The sequence below is a fragment of the Lepidochelys olivacea genome, assembly GCF_965140295.1.
Source record: "Lepidochelys olivacea isolate rLepOli2 genome assembly, chromosome: 21".
Lineage (NCBI taxonomy): Eukaryota > Metazoa > Chordata > Testudines > Cheloniidae > Lepidochelys > Lepidochelys olivacea.
Genome location: NC_140431.1, coordinates 9793199 through 9809096, shown reverse-complemented (window position 1 = coordinate 9809096; position 15898 = coordinate 9793199). Strand labels below are relative to the sequence as shown.

At 51.1% G+C, this 15898-nt stretch overlaps 1 protein-coding gene across 1 annotated transcript in view; it reads left to right on the top strand.

Moving 5' to 3' along the window:
- The first annotated feature begins 241 nt into the window (after positions 1–241).
- The window catches only part of IP6K3 (inositol hexakisphosphate kinase 3), a 38794-nt gene continuing 23137 nt past the window's right edge, over positions 242–15898 (top strand). Inside the window, exon 1 of the mRNA XM_084611266.1 lies at positions 242–346. The gene's annotated coding sequence lies outside the window, so the exon portion shown is untranslated. The remainder of the gene's footprint in view (positions 347–15898) is intronic.

The following is a 15898-nucleotide window of genomic DNA, read 5'->3' as shown; positions in this document are numbered from 1 at the left end:
TTTAGTATCTACCTCTATTCCATGTATCTATCTTTGCTGCTTCTCTGGGGGCTTTCAGAACAACCTGTTATCACAAAAAGAAGGGACTTTAAGACACAATCTTGTTTGCTCAAGTACTAAAGTGACTAGACGGTTCCTCACAGGGGGGAAAAATGAGATTAGCTTTTTCCCTCTTTCCTCAGACAAAGCAAAAGAAGAATTATGCTTTTTCATCTGTGCTGTGATGGTGGAGATAGAATGAGCCCGTTGCAGGCGCCTTTCCAGGATGCTGACTGTCTGTAACAAAGAGCTAATGGCACTCTTGCTGTCTGAGCATAAAAGCTCATCGTCTCCTTTACTGGCTTAGGTAAGATTGACTGAAAGAAGCCGGCTTTTACTGCTGTAATTTATAACTTGCTGGGAGTGCAGTTATTTTGCAGCCCGTGGCGTGCGGCTGACTCCACAGAGGCAAGAGAATGAAAGTTAGCTCTTGACCTTTCCACCAGATGTGTGCCTGTTTTCCCCGGGGCGGGGAGGAGATATGATAGGAAGGGATGGGCTGTCAAGTTAATCTATAATTACTGGCAGGTGGGCTGATGAGATGGAGGAGGCTCTGATGAGATCATTACATGGGGTGAAACTGAACCTCTGGTATTAATTTTGGTACGTTACATCCCAGAATCATAATAATGAGCCTGGCTAGGGCCCGCTGGTCAGCTCCTTGCTGCAATTAACTTCCTCCTGTGTCACTAAGTACAGGCAGGTTTCAGAGTGGTAGCCATGTTAGTCTGTATCAGCAAAAACACGAGGAGTCCTTGTGGCACCTTAGAGACTAACAAATTTATTTGGGCATAAGCTTTCATGGGCTAGAACCCACTTCATCAGATGCATGGAGTGGAAAATACAGGAGTGGGTATAAATACAATCTCCTTGTGGCCTGTGGAAGGGGCAGAGTTCTGCTGAGCGGGAGGCTCCCAGCCTCAGAGGGCCCGTCTTCACTGCAGAATTAGATGGGGTGATCTGCACCCAGGTGTGAGCAGCCACACTGCAGAGCTGTGCTTGAGTTACTGTGTCCTCACTGGTGCAACATGCCAGGTTTGTCGTGTTTCACCAAGCCCAGCTAGCCCCCAAGCAAGCTGCTCCTTCGCAAACCCGCGTTAAGCACAGCAGTTGTGTTGACAAGCCGTTGGAAAGCTCTCACCCCGCTATCTCGTGCAAAGCTTCACCAGGAGAGAGTGAGGGAGCCCTATGTCATGTCCCACAGCCACTCAGGGCACTCACCTGCAGTCCATGAGGGTCCCAAGGGGGTGGACCCAAGATACAGCATCCCCCAATACAGTGGTTTTCAAACCGTGGGTCGTGACCAGAACTGGGTTGCAGAATGGAAGGCACTGGATCGCGGCAGCTCTGGTCAGCACCACTGGCTGGGCTGTTAAAAGTCCCATCGGCGGTGCTGCCCGGCTAAGGCAGGCTAGTCCCAACCTGTTCCGACACCGTGCTGTGCCCCGGAAGCAGCCAGCAGCAGGTCCAGCTCCTAGGCAGGGGGGCCACGGGGCTCCGCGCGCTGCCCTGACCCCGAGCACCGTCTGGGGGGGATGGTGCCTGCAGACGAGAGCACCCCAGAGCCCACACCCCCAACCCAAAGCCCTGACTCCCTCCCACACCCCAACCCCCAGCCCAAAGCCCCCTCCCATACCTGGACCCCTCATTCCTGACCCCACCCCGCAGCCCTCACCCCCGCACCCCAGTCCTCTGTCCCAGCCCTGAGCCCCTCCCACACCCTAAACTCCTCATCCCCAGCTCCATTGGGTTGCAGGCATCAACAATTTTCTTCAACTGGGTTTCCAAAAAAACAGTTTGAAAACCACTGCCCTAATAAGTCTCTAGCTGAGCGCTTCTTTTGGGTGGTTCCCCAGGGCCAGCAGTCTGCCCCCAGCTCTGGGTGGGGGACACCTCTCAGTTCACAGCCCCCAGCAATGATGCCATCCTCCCCGCTCCCTGATGTTCCCTGCTGCACTCACTGGCCGACCACAGCCTCTTTTGGCCCTCGGGGGTGCCCGAGACCTGGACAGCTGCGACAGCAAGAACCCCGCCCCCCGTTGTGGTCCTGGCCCCATCCGCGGGAGACCACCAGAGTAAGACACCCCTGCTGCTGGCTTTTGCCTCTGCTGATCCAATGGATCCCGCTCCACCCTCTGCTCCGTTTATATTCCGCTCCTCTGCCTGCTCTGTCGTGCCGCACGCCCTGCCTCTCTCACAGGGGAATGTGCAAGAAGAGAAGCACCGGAGCAACCTTTCCTAGCAAGAATGGGGAGATACAGGCTCCAGTGAGCATGGGCCGACTCCCTCCTGCCCTCTGTGGCTGAGGTGCCCGTGGTGAAGCAGGAGGCTGAGATCTAGTCCCAGCCTGTTTAGTCTCAGGGAGACCAGCTGTTTCTCGGGGAAAGCCGACGCACAACACAGGGCAGAACGCTGGGTGTAAATCCCCCCAGAGGGACTGAGTGCGCAGTAGCTGAAAAGCACAAGGAGGGGCTCTCATGACGAGCCTGGCAAAATGGCAATTTATGAGCCCGGGGCACTGAGCACCCACGGTTAGCGCCGACCTCAGTGGGTGCTCAGCACCTGTGAAGAGCAGACCGGCTGTTTCGGACGTCGGAGCCGAGCTTCAGGCAGTGATGGGGCTGAAGTGTTGGCACCGGTCTGTTTGACCTCCCTTTAATGAAAAGATGCTTGACTTGTTTAAGGCCAGGGTGTTATAATACTGATATACAATGGCCATCTGTGTGGCCTTTCACGGTAGAGAAGAGCCAGGATTCTGTCTCTCGCAGGGACTTATCTGGCCCCCTTTCCCTGATGATATCTGAGCCCCTCACAGTCTTTAATGCATTTTCAGAATATCCCTGTGAGGCAGGGCAGTGCTGTGATCGCCATGTGAGGGGAACAGAGCCACTCAGGGGGTGGCCATGACATGGAGCTGGCGGTGTGATTTCCAGCTCAAGGAGCCATGTCCCTGCTAGCTCAACTGAGTTACAAGTAGCAGGGTGGCCATGGTGACCCAGACCTTAGCCCATATATTTCTTTCCTCCTTTGTTGTATCTGGCAAATAGGGGCCTGATCCTGTCAAGCCCCCTCAGCACCTCACAGGATCAGTCTCCAGTAGAACAGGAGAGTCCTTCAGCCTTCAGAGTAGTATCTTGATCGTGCTGTCGGTTTCCCATCAGTTTAAGGAATGACTGGTTTGTTTAGCGCTGAATCCCATTAATGATGGATCTAGCAGAGCCTTCTGGTACATTATGGGCATTCACCCACCTGTATTTTAAAGGCACATTCTCTGGCCACACCTGAGGTCTCTGTATCATTACCCCTCCTGTGTGTTCTTGGCCACTGTCACATATACATCCCCAGTGCTTGTTCTGCAGAGTCCTTGTCTGACAACCTAGCATGGGGCAGAGCACGCTTTCATGTGTGACCAGCTGCAACTCTTGTCGCTCACACGGCTGTCACCTGCCCTAAATAACTTTCCTCTGCACCTGGGAGCAATCAGGGACTCGGGCCAGGGAGAACAAGCCTCTCCTTTCCCCATCTCTTGCTCAGGGGGCAGGGGAGATGAGGGCTCCAGATAAATTAAACTCGTAAATTCTTGCTCCTCCAGTTCCCAGAGGGGACCAGGATTTGTTGTAGGACAAACTTAGTAAAGTGAGTGGAGAGAGACTAATTCCAAGGACACGTCTGTGATTTTTCTTTCCCTGCTTTGCAGGGTCTGGTTTTTCCCTATTGGCTTCAGTGAACTTAGACGAGAGGTGGATGCATCTCCTAGTTTCTTTAATCCAAGCACAATATTGATGTAACCTCTGGCAGCCCCTTTTCTCATTGCAGCGCTAGAAGCTGCAGTCAGAGCCGATTGCATTGCAACCAAGATGCGTTACCCCCCTGCCCCCAGAGAGACACCCGACCGTGCAGTCCTGAAACCACCTCCCCCTTAAAACAGGAAGCTTTTTAATTGGGGAGGGAAAGGGCAAATCAAAACATGATATAGAAGCACATTAATGCTCCCTTGTAAATCAGAGCCTTCTGCACACGAGGGCTGATTTGTCACTAGAGCTGAGCAGGGAACCAGTTTTCCCATCCCGAGAGAATTTTCAAGATGAAAAAAATTGTCTCCATCCCAAATCAGGACAAAAAGCCCAAATCTCAGCTCTCCAGGATGCGGTAATCTGAAGAAAAGCATTTGGATCAGGTTAATCGGAACGTCTCGCTTCGATAACTTGGCGACGGTGTGTTCAGCTTTTGACTCCTTCGCATTCTTTTGACCTTTTACGCTCTGCAAAACTGGCATTTTCTGACCCCCAAAAATCATTTCATCAGAAATTGCTCGTCCAGCTCTGCTTGTCACTGCGATTGTGGGTCCAGCCCTTGGATGGAGGGGGCTTCCCTGGCTGGTGGAATGGCTCTGCACCATCCCCTGCTTGTGGCAGAGGCCAGATAGGGTCTAAAAATAGCCACTGCCTAAGTACCGCCCCATCAGTAGGTACTGGGCAGCTAGCCCAAGCTTTCGCTCTACTGTTCTTGGAGGCTAGTTTGAGGAGAGCTGGTGTGCGTACATCTGCCTGAACACTGCCCTGCTGCTGTGTCGATTGTACCTTTAGGGTGTGCTCCTGGAGGTATGGCGTGTGGCCAGAGCATTGCGTGCACCTGCTGTTCCCTCCTCCCGGACCAGCGCCTGGGGACTACAGGCAGCCCGGTGCAGGTGAGACCAGCCCTGCTGCTGTTCTAACTCGGGTTGGGGGGCGGGGGGCCCGTTCGGCCCCGGCAGCCTGAAGGATCAGAGGAGCGTGAAGGTGTTATTAAGTCTGAACTCCGGCCCAGCTTGAAATCCTCTTCAACAAATGGACTTGGGGTTAGAGAGGGGCCCGAAGTGAAACCCTTGATCCCCAAATCCCTACACCTTCTGACCCAAGCTCGCCCCACCTTTACAACTGGCCGCACTGTGGGCCCAGCAGGAGCTGTGGGCACCCAACACCCTGCAGGATCAGCTCTTGATTGATAGAAAAGGAAGGAAACCCCCCTAGTGAATTTTGGGAGCCAGGCTTTGCAGCTAACGGGTCCAGGCTGTGCTTAGGATCCAGCCGGTGCAGTCATCTCTCAGGAATCCACCAGAACATCACATCATGTTAGTATCCCCTTGGCACCGACAGGGGGCCGCACAGCCCGCATGGAGCTTAAAGAGGCTTATTGCCTTGGGCCAGCCAGATAACCATGATGTTTTGCTATTCAATACTCGGCCCCTGATTTATTGAGCAATGCTCGACAATGCCTCCTGGCTTCTCTACAGAGCAGGATTCGTGACGGGTTTGAGTTGGGCAAGCGCCTTCTTGGCTACTAAGTTGATTTCTCTCTCAACCAGTCAGTGTAGTGGTTTCTTTCTCAGTCAGTGAACAGACACTGATACATCCCCATGGTTAATGGGCAGGAGGGGAAATGGCCTGGAAGGTGTGCTCTTGGGAGCCTTCTCCCCATGCTGGGACTCAGAGGGCCAGAGGCATCCCTGCACTGGGACTGTGATTCATTATTAGTATTACGCGGGCAATGCAGGGACCGAGGGGAGGGGCAAGCTATTTGGAGCCTCTGAGAGCTGTCCTAACTTGGGCCACTGATGAGATCCCCCCGATGGGCCACTGCAAGGATGCAGAATCGCCACCTCCCCCTTCCTCCTCCAGTCCACCCCAGAACAGCCCCGGTACCAGAGAATGGGGATAGGGTGGCCAACTGTCTAATTGCATAAACCCAAACACCCTTGCCCCGCCTCCTGCCCCGCCCCTTCCCTGAGGAGGGGGTTTGGGGTTCTGGCTCTGGGAGGAGGTTCAGGGCTGGAGCAGGGGATTGGGGTGTGGGAGGGGTTGAGGTGTGTGGGCTACAGCCGGGCGGTACTTATCTTGGACGGCTCCCAGTTGGCGGTGCAGCAGGGCTAAGGCAGGCTCCCTGCCTGCCCTGGCCCTGCACCACTCCCGGAAGCGGCCGGCACTTCCCTGGAGCCCCTGAAGAGTGGGTCAGGGGGCTCTGCCTGCAGGCACCATCCCCGCAGCTCCCACTGGCCACAGTTCCTGGCCAATGGGAGCTGTGGAGTCGGCGCTCAGGGCGGGGGCAGCATGCGGAGACCCACTGCCCCTCCCTCAGGGGCCGCAGGGATGTGCCAGCCACTTACGGGAGCAGCACAGGGCCAGGACAGGTAGGGAGCCTGCCTTAGCCCCGCTATGCCACCAGACTTTTGGCGACCTAAAATCTCCCTGTTTGGCTTCAGTAGCCTCCGGGAGATAGAGCCCAATTCGGGAGACTCCCGGCGAAACCGGGAGGGTTGGCAGCCCTAGGTGGGGATCCTGTGCAGGGGACACAGAGATGACTCTGTGCCCAGCATAGGGTCCAGTGCACTGGGAATACTCCTGGGTGAGGGGCTTGGTTTCTTTTTGCAGCAGCCTCGCAGTGGCAAAGGGGCTGCAGGGCAGCTGTGAACGTGGCCCTTACAGCCCGGCTTCTAGACCCAGCTTCCAAGCAATAATCCAAAGGGTTCTTGAGGGGCCTGATTCTCCCTAGATCGTGCCCTGCCCAGCCCTGTGCAATGTGGGGGTACAGCACTAGTGTTTTACATCACCTTGCACAGGTGTAAATGACCACCCCTGGTGTAGTTCAGCCGGGAGTCAGGCCTAGGGCACATAGGCCATTAAGCATAGGAGTCAGCATGAAAGAAGGTTTTTATAACTCCTACTTAGAAGTCTGATGACAACCCGATTTCCGTATGGAATTTTTCCCTTTGGCAAACGCTCATTCCCCTTTCCCCGCCCCTTCGCCAGTCTAATGCAACAGCTGCCGGCGTGGCTCCCTATTGTTTATTTCCTTTCTTGAGCGCCAGCAGCTTCGGTTATGTCACTGCAGGATTGCCGGCAGCCCCGGGATTAGCGCTTCTTAGCTAAATTGGCCAGCCAGGGCGTCTGCGGGGATCCTGTGTAAATCTTATCAACAAGGGGGGTTAGGTGTGGGAGGGATGTTCCTTAGTGATAGAGGGAAGCAGGCAGAGAGGTGAGGTGAGGTCAAGCTTGGTCGGTAGGGTCCCACCTGCATGCCTGCCTGCATAACAGGGGCAGGAGCCCTGCAGAGAACTCTTGTGTGATTTTGGCCTCAGGCTGTAAGTAAAGGTGCCTCAAGGTCAGGGATCCCTACAAAACCTAGGACCAGCTCGGGGGGCAAGAAGTCCTGGAAAACTTTTCCCGAGACTTGGAGTCTCTCCCTGGATTCTGTACCTAGCAGTGGAAAGCCACAGAGAACGCGGGAGCAGAGGAGAAGGGATCAGATGCAATTCCCTGGTAGGCTCCCTGTGGAAACACCATCTATTCTGGTCAGGGAGTTATAAAAAGAGATTGTATCACTTAGGAAAGTACAGAGCTGGGGGGGGGACCTGGTGTCATTCTCCACACACATCTGTGCAAAGTGGGTGTGAAACCCTGCCATTCTCATGGGGGCTGTTACCCCCACAGTGCACAACTGTAAATCACAGCGCAAGGTGCATGGCGGTGGGGTGGGGGGATTGAAGGCGAGTCTTTTCACTGCGCTTGATTCTCTGTTCCTCTGTTCCTGTGCTTGGGGCAGACATGGGAAGATGCAGATGCTTTAAGCCTCCTCTGCATTCCTTGTATTAGGACTCCATTCAGGGGCCGGCCTGCCACCACAGTGTAAGTTAGAGCAACTCCTGGGCTGCTCCTAGAGTCTGCTTTCCATAGCTCCCTCTGGGCTCTGAGATGCGGAGAACCATAATAGGGCAGTGCATTCTGGCCCCACCCTAATGCAGAGGCCTGGGAGGAGGGCCAGTGCAGAGCCTTTCAGTTGTGGGGGGTGGGAGGGAGTGGCTATTCTAAGGGGAAAGTTTCTGCCCCCTTTCAGGCCAGAGCAGCATAAAAGGGCCAGACAATAGCTGAGAATCAGATCCAATCAGTGCCTAAATAAGAAGGTGATAAGCATCTTAGAAATACCATTTCACAGATCAGAGAGGGCAGGATCCCGAAGTAATTCCACTGACATCAGTGGAATTACTCCAGATTTAAATGGGCATAACCGAGATCAGCATTCAGCCCCCGGCCTTGAACATACCTTCTTCACTCTGCTGGCCTAACTCCTCAGAATCACTTAAACCAACCGAGGAACTGCCCGAGGAAAATTTACTCAAAGTGAGGTCTCCAAAACCACATAAGATAAATGTTTTTTAAAAAATGCATAGGCTAGATGTTAGGACTAAAGAAAGAGATCAGAAATGACATTTTGTTGAGGGGGTTTCCTCGGGCTACGCAGAGAGAAAGACAAGGGGCAGGCTTTGATCAATTTTCCCAACAATTTTTCCTAACTGAAAAGGTTGTTTAATGGTTCTAAATTTTTCAGTGTCTTTTTTTTTTTTTTTGTAGCTGACCTTTCTTTCTCTCCCGCAAACCATCTCTTTTCAGAATGGAGGGGACTGACTCACAGCTGCCTTCACTTTGCGTGAGTTACCCTGGTGTAAAACTGAAGTAACACAGTGGGCTGTGTGCATACAAAAAGGACATGGCTTTAATTGTACCAGCGAAGTGAATGCGGCACAACCCTCCTAATGTAGGTGCCGTTATACAAGTGTAAATGCTTTTACCAGGATAGCTGTTCCTGTACGGGAAGGGAAATAAGTTAGACTGAGACAACTGCATCCACTCTAGTGGTTGTACCATATCGGTAAATAATTGTTATACAAGTACAAAAACGGTGCGTAGAGCAGACCTAAATCAGATGAGAATCTGGTCCTTTGTTTCATCTTCCAGATTCGTCATCTTCTGTCAGATTCTTAATCTCAGCCGCAGCCCCAGAGCATCAATTCAATTTCTCAGTGCTTTATGGTCCTGTTTTTCCCTGCCAGTAAGAGGGAATTATTATATCAATAGATTGTTATCTCAGCATCAAGATTTTCCTCTCAAATCCCTGCTGTTTTCATCCAGATCTTTTCAACTCCTTGTTCACTGCCACCATTGTGGCCTTAATTATGTGTAGTGATTTACGAATATCCACTGAGTTATTGTTTGATGAATCAGGGAGGCGGGGTGGAGATGAAAGCCGACAAGTGCCCTTTGTGATCACAGGGATTATTGTGGTGGTAGTTATATGACAGTAGTGCCTAAACAAACCACCAGTTGAGATTGGGGCCCCATTGTGCCTGGTGCTGTATAGACACATTAGTAAGAGACAGTCACTGTCCCAAGGCATTTATAATCTAAGTAGAAAACACAGACAAAGGAAGGAACAGATGGGGAAATCTAAGGCCCAGAGAGATCAAGTTATTTTACCCAAAATTATGCAAATTGGACTCCTGAGTCTGAGGCCCGCACCCTAACCACGAAGCCAGCCTTCCTCTCTCATAAAATTCATTTCTAGAGGCAGTTTGGGAGCAAAATGCTAAAGGCACCTCTTATCCATGGACTAGTCATGTGGGTAGGCGCTTGCCAGTGTGAGCAAGGGCTGCACAATCTACTCCTGGCTTGTTAGCAGATTTACTGGTGTAAAATCTGGAGCAACTCTTGATTTCAGTGAAAAGGTTCCAGATTTACGCCAGCGCCATTGAGATTAGAATCTGGCCCCTAATTTAAAAAAAAAAAAGGACGTCACCATGAGGTGTCCAGCACATTTTATCTAGTAAAGGGTTACACAGGCTTCGGGGATGGAGAGACGTGTCGTCACTCGATAATCTAATGCCACTGGGCAATGTTATATCTCTCCCGCTCTGTGGCCGGCATATGATTATCCTACGCAAGGTGGAAGAATTGGATGGTGGCGGCAGAGCTCTGGAGAGGTGGGTTTGTGGCTAAGGTATTAGGCTAGGACTCATCAGTTCCTGGCTCTGCCACTGACTGGCTGTATGGCCGTGGTCAAGTCACGTAGGATATGTCCGCACTGCAAACAGGAGGGATGACTGCGGTATGCGCAGGCCAACTTTGAGCTATCTCACTGAAAAGAGCCGTACAGCTGTTGTGGCACAGGCTATCCTGAGTACAGTCCCACCTGGGACCCAGGCCATTGCGGCTAAACTGCTGCTCTGAGTGAGCTGGTCAACCAAAGCTAATTCAGGTGTGCTGGCTAGGTCGACCCTCCGTCTGGCTTCTTCCCCACCTTTTACATGAGGATAACAAAACTACCTGGGACTGTCTTGTCCCTTTAGATTGCAAGCTCTCCAGGGCAGCAGGTTGTCTCTTTCCATGCATCTGTGCAGTGCTTAGCACGTTCCGATCTCAACTTCCAGCTGCTCCTATAATCCAGATGAGTACAGATGAGCACACCGGTTCTTGCAGAGGGCAGGGTAGTATTCCTGACCTCTGCAGGCGATCTGCTCTCTCACACATAACTTGAGTGCAAATGTTATTTAGGGTCAGAGCCTTGTCCAGCCTCTCTCCAAGTCCAGTGGCAGCATTTGCTTTGCTCTCCCGCTCCCCCGATCAGAACCTCACATGTGCCAACCACATGTGGCATAAAAAACAATGTCTCTTTGTTCTGGCTACAGCCCCCACTCCCCAGCACTAGGTGGGACACAGGTATATACATAGCTTTTATGGCCAGAAGGGACCATTGTCATCATCTAGCCTGGCCTCCTGTACAACACAGGCCAGGGAGCTTCCTCCGAATAATTCCTAGAGCAGATCTGTTAGAAAAACATTCCCATCTTGATTTAAAAAATTGTCAGTGATGGAGAATCCACCATGACCCTTGGGAAATTGTTTCAGTGGTTAATTACTCTCACTGTTAAACATGTAGGCCTTATTTCCAGTCTGAGATACAGCCATCTATCTCCATTTTTAGTTGTCAGCGAAAGGAACGTAGGGAACTAATATGCTGTCCTCACATACACTCTAAGGAACAATCCCACATTGGCAGGGAGCTGAATGAGCTAATAGGCCTTTTCCATCTCTCGCTCTTGAGTCAGGCACATTACAGGGAGATTCTGTGGGTATGTCTTCACTGCAGAGCAGGGGTAGGCATACCCATGTTAGCTTTTATCGACTTAGCATCGGTAACAATAATAGTGAAGACATGGCAACATGGACTAGCAACTTGAATATGTACCCAGGGTCCCTAGCCGGATTGTATTCGGGTTGCTAGCCACTTCTGCCACGTCTAAGCCACTGCATGCCTACCTGTGCTCTGATCACACTTTGACTTTGCAGAGAAGATGCCCTGAGTCAGTTTTCTCTAGGCAGCTGTACCACTAGCCTGTCAGCAGTGTGGTCTAGTGCAGGGTCCGTGTACCCCTGGGGCTACGCAGAGGTCCTCCAGGAGGTGCATCAACTACAGGCTGTATAAAAAGCACTAGTGAAGTCAGTACCTACTAAAATTTCATGCAGACCGTGCCTTGGTTCTACCGCTCTATGTATTATACCCTGAAAGGTAAGTACAGTCTTTATTTTCCAATCGATTTATTGTATAATTATATGGTAAAAATGAGAAAGTAGCAGTTTTTCAGTACTGGCGTGCTGTGACGCTTGTGTATTTTTGTCCGATTTTGTAAGCAAGTCGTATAAGTGAGGTGAAACTTGGGGTACACAAGACAAGTGAGATTCCTGAAAGGGGTTCATGAGTCTGAAAAGGTTGAGAGCCACTGGTCTGGAGGGTAGGGCGCGAGACAGGGAGTCAGGAGACCTGGGTTCTTTTCTCGGTTCTGCTGCTGAGTGAGTCACTTTCCCCTCTTTAGGTTTGTTGTCCCCTCTGTAAACAGTCTTTCTTTGCAAAGTGCTTTGAGATCTACAGATGAAAAGTGCTGTGTGAGAGCTAACTGGGGCTGGCTTGTCGCACCTCTGCCATTCTGCTTCCTAGTGCCGTTGCTTTCATGGAGCTGATATTCGCAAACCACAGGTGGCTGAAGGTGAAATCCCATTGTGTCACCCAGCCTGCCTCACTCCAGCAAAAGAGCACTAACATGTACGCACCCATCTGTCCAGGCTCATGGGATTAACAGATCAGAAGAATGTTTTTAGAACCACCTGGCTGGCTGTGTAGCTGGCTAGCTAATATCTGTCCCCAAACACCTGCTGAGTTTCACAGCCCGCCAAAGGTGAGCAAACAGGGGCCATATCCCCCTACTGATAGCAGCCAGCTTTGCAAAGGCCAAAGCTATCCCAGATGGAGCAGAGAGCCTTTTAAAAGGGAAGCAGGTGAGAGGCGAAAAACAATAGCTCAGTGAAGCTTTTACGAAAGATGATGCCGAAAATAAATTAGCGGGAAGCAGAGTTGTTTTCCTGGAGTGCTGATTGCAAAACCAAGCAAGGAGCTCTTACAACTAGCCAAGAAAAGGAACACACTGCTCCCTGCATCCAATGAAGTGAGCTGTAGCTCACGGAAGCTTATGCTTGAATAAATTGGTTAGTCTCTAAGGTGCCACAAGTACTCCTTTTCTTACTGCTCCCTCTAGGGATTCCCATGCAGCTCCCCTTTATTTGCCAACTTACTCCTAGCCAAGGCATCATTTTCTTTCCCTTATTGTTTGTGTTTTCTTCCTCCTTTCTCCCTGTAATCCCCTCCTTCCCCCACCCACTTGCCTCAGCTGTTGGCTGTACATAACCCACGGCTGCCAGGAATTTCCCATAAAGTCAGGTGACTCCCGCTGGATGTCAGCTCACTTCCCTGCCCTCCTCAATTCCATGTACCGAGGCTGGGCTTTCAAACTTAGGCTGCACTGAAGGGAGCCAACCGGGCTGACCAGCACCCAGACAAACTGGGATACTCATACAAAATCTCACTGCTGGGGTAAATGTCCTACCAGCCAGGCAGGCGCTGATGGGTGAGTATTTTTGTCATGGGGTAGTGTCGTGCGCTCGCTACACGCCTCCTTTAATAACTGCTTATTTGATTTTGCAAACGGGCAGGGAGATGATGAAGAGCTCTTTGAGCTTGGCCTGCCTTGGTAGTATGGATCGGCAAGCGGCAAAGGGAATGTAAGAAGAATGCAGGGTAACTGGCTGAAATGAAAATTCAAAAAGGGCTCATTAGACTGTGCAAAGATGAGGCTAATTTCCATTCTCAGTTGCCTTTCTGGGCTCTCCAGAAATCCTGTGGCTGACTGGCATAATTCTTACATATGCTTCATTATGTATTTGTATTATCGGACACAATCCCTTTGTGTTAGGCGCTGGACATATACAGAACAAACAGACAGTCCTAGCCCCAAAGAGCTTGCAGTTTAAATGTAAGACAAAGACAAGAGACAACCAGTTGATATAGACAGACAGGGGAGCAGAAATGCCTATGACCAGACAACACCTGGCTGTTGAATGGCAGTGTGGATTTGACGGTTGTGTTGACTAAACCCCAGGGATGGACAGAGCCGGGGCTATGTGGGAATCTCATGGATTTTGCTGGTTGCGGATTAGCTTTTCAAAGCCGGGGTCTGTTCTGATCCAGATCCCAATTTATCCAGACCTCAGTGATGGTGGGGGGAGTGGATTGGATAATTATTCTGAGGGCAAGATCCTCAGCTGGTGTAGATTGGTGTAGGGACATTAAAGTCACTGGAACTCCGCTGATTTGCACCAACTGAGGTGCAAGACACTAGTCTGGGTCCAATTCTGATTAATCCTGCCTGTAACAAAGCAAATTATTTTCCTTAGGTTGAAGAGCTCCCAAATAAAACACCTATTTGGTGTTCAGCTATTACAGGGATGATGCCTGTATAAGCACCCGGGTCGATGGATGGGGGCTCTAGAAATGGGTCTGCTCTAACCCCCCCTCAAACGCTGGGGTGTCTGAAAACTAGCTCTTGCTCAGAAGGTGGCAGATCCGGGCCTCCTCTTTGCTGTCACGTTGTGTATCAGTTTGTACATTTGCTCTAGGATGCAGTCGCTGAGCTGCTAAATGAGATGGGCTTTGGGGAGCTCTGCTTTAGTCTGTGCCTTTGACTCCAAAGTATTTTCCTGGCTACAGTGGAGCAGATTCCTCTGGCAGTCACGCTGGTCTAAATCCAGAGTAACGGCAGCAGCAGTGCCAATGAGCTAACTCTGGATTTACACCGCTGTCAACAAAATCCCAGTCTGTCCTGATGCATGTAACTAGGACACTTGGGAAAGGGGAGCCATAGCAGGAGGCAAAGCCTTCCCATCCGAGAACAGCAGCGTGTCTCGTTCAGGTTCACCCCAGGCCACGAGCTTCACTGCAGCGGGGGGAGTTAGGTAGGCTTAGCAGAACGGGCCCTGTGAGAGCAGCAGCCTTCCTTCGGCTAAGTTAGCATCAGCCCAGAACGGCGAGTGCAGTGTGCCGCGGAGGAGCAACTGGAGCTGACCCAGAACGAAAGGGTAAAAAGACACGGGTGTCTCCGTGAAGTTTCAGGCACCTAAGCAAAGGATGATGCAAGGACAGAACATTTATAATCACAACAACCATATGCCCACATGTCATGGCGCTGCACGGGCTGGGCAGCGTTGCCAAGGGCTTACAGAACGTTTACCCAGCTACCAGATCGTGACTGTTGCTTTGCACTTTATCCCAAACGCCCCAGCAATGGAAGGCAGAGGAAATATGTTTTTTAGCTGCCTATCAATCCAGGCTAATGCGATTTCTACCCTTCCTCCCTATGTCCTGCTGCTGTACAAAGCAGCTGAATAAATCCATCGGTGCCGCACACTGCATCTTTGCATCATGTTCATGAGGGACGTTGGCACCAGCCATAAACTTGATGAACATCAGATTCTTTCGGGAAGGGAGATGCAAGATAAAAGGGCTCAGGGCTTCTGGCCCTAAGGATTTCTGGGAGGATGGTTAGAGCTCCTTGCAGAGAACAGAGCTGTTCATTCTTGGCACTCTGCCCCCATAGGTAGCTATTCTTTCCCCATTTGGCCGTGGTCAAGGGAAGAGCAGAAAAAGCAGATTTTAAAATCCCTTGAGCGCGAATGTGGCACCTACTTGGCTGTGCATGAAAAGTCTGTGTGGAAATACAGCGAGGGCCGGATCTGAAGTTCAGGAAAAGGCTTATACTGATTCTGATGAATGTTGAATCCAGCCCAAAAGCAGCCTCCCGCCGAGGACACAAGGGTTTGTAAATAAGTCTGGGGCTCGGACGAGAAACCCACCTGTGCAAAAGAGAAGGGAGAGTTAATGATTCTAATAACGTTTGAAAAGGGGAAATTTAGGGCTGGTGAAACAAGGTCGGCTCCGGAGGCCTCTGTTGATCCACAGAGCAGGGACCCTGCATGGACAGCGCTTAGGGCAAACTGTTCCCACGCTGCTACAACCAGTGTGCCACATGCCAGAGCCCTGTGAAAGAGCGGGGATTTAACCTGACCGGTCAGCCCCCACGCTGTGTTGCAGGGAGGAGCTTTAGTGTGTTTTGAGGCCAAAGATCAAAGGGAAATGGTGTGGTAATACAGGATGTGGAAGAAATGTCTGTCTGTCTCTGAATCTGTAGCTATCTAATCTATGGGCCATATCCTCAGCTCCTAAACTGCATTAGCGCCATTGACGATTTATACCAGCTGACTATCTGCCCTGAAATCTGTCCGTCTACGGATTTATCAGCTCTGGAGCCTGGATTTATCAATAGACAGACAGATATTTTCTATTTCTTTTCGTCCAAGTAAAACATAAATAGCCCCCTAAATGTTTTTAACTAGATTGAATGAATGTCTTTATTTTAAATGCAGTAGAACCTCACTCAGAGTTACAAACATAGGGTTACCATATTTGAACATTCAAAAAAGAGGACACTCCACCAGGGGAGGAGGTATTTGCTCATGCCCCTCAGCCCCACCCCAACTCCACTCCTTCCCTGCCCTCATTCCAACTTCTTCCCCAAAGTCCCCGTCCCAGCTCTGCCCCTCCCTGCCCCATTGGACCCCTTCCCCAAATTCCCACCTCTGCCCCACCTCCTCCTCTGAGCGCGCCG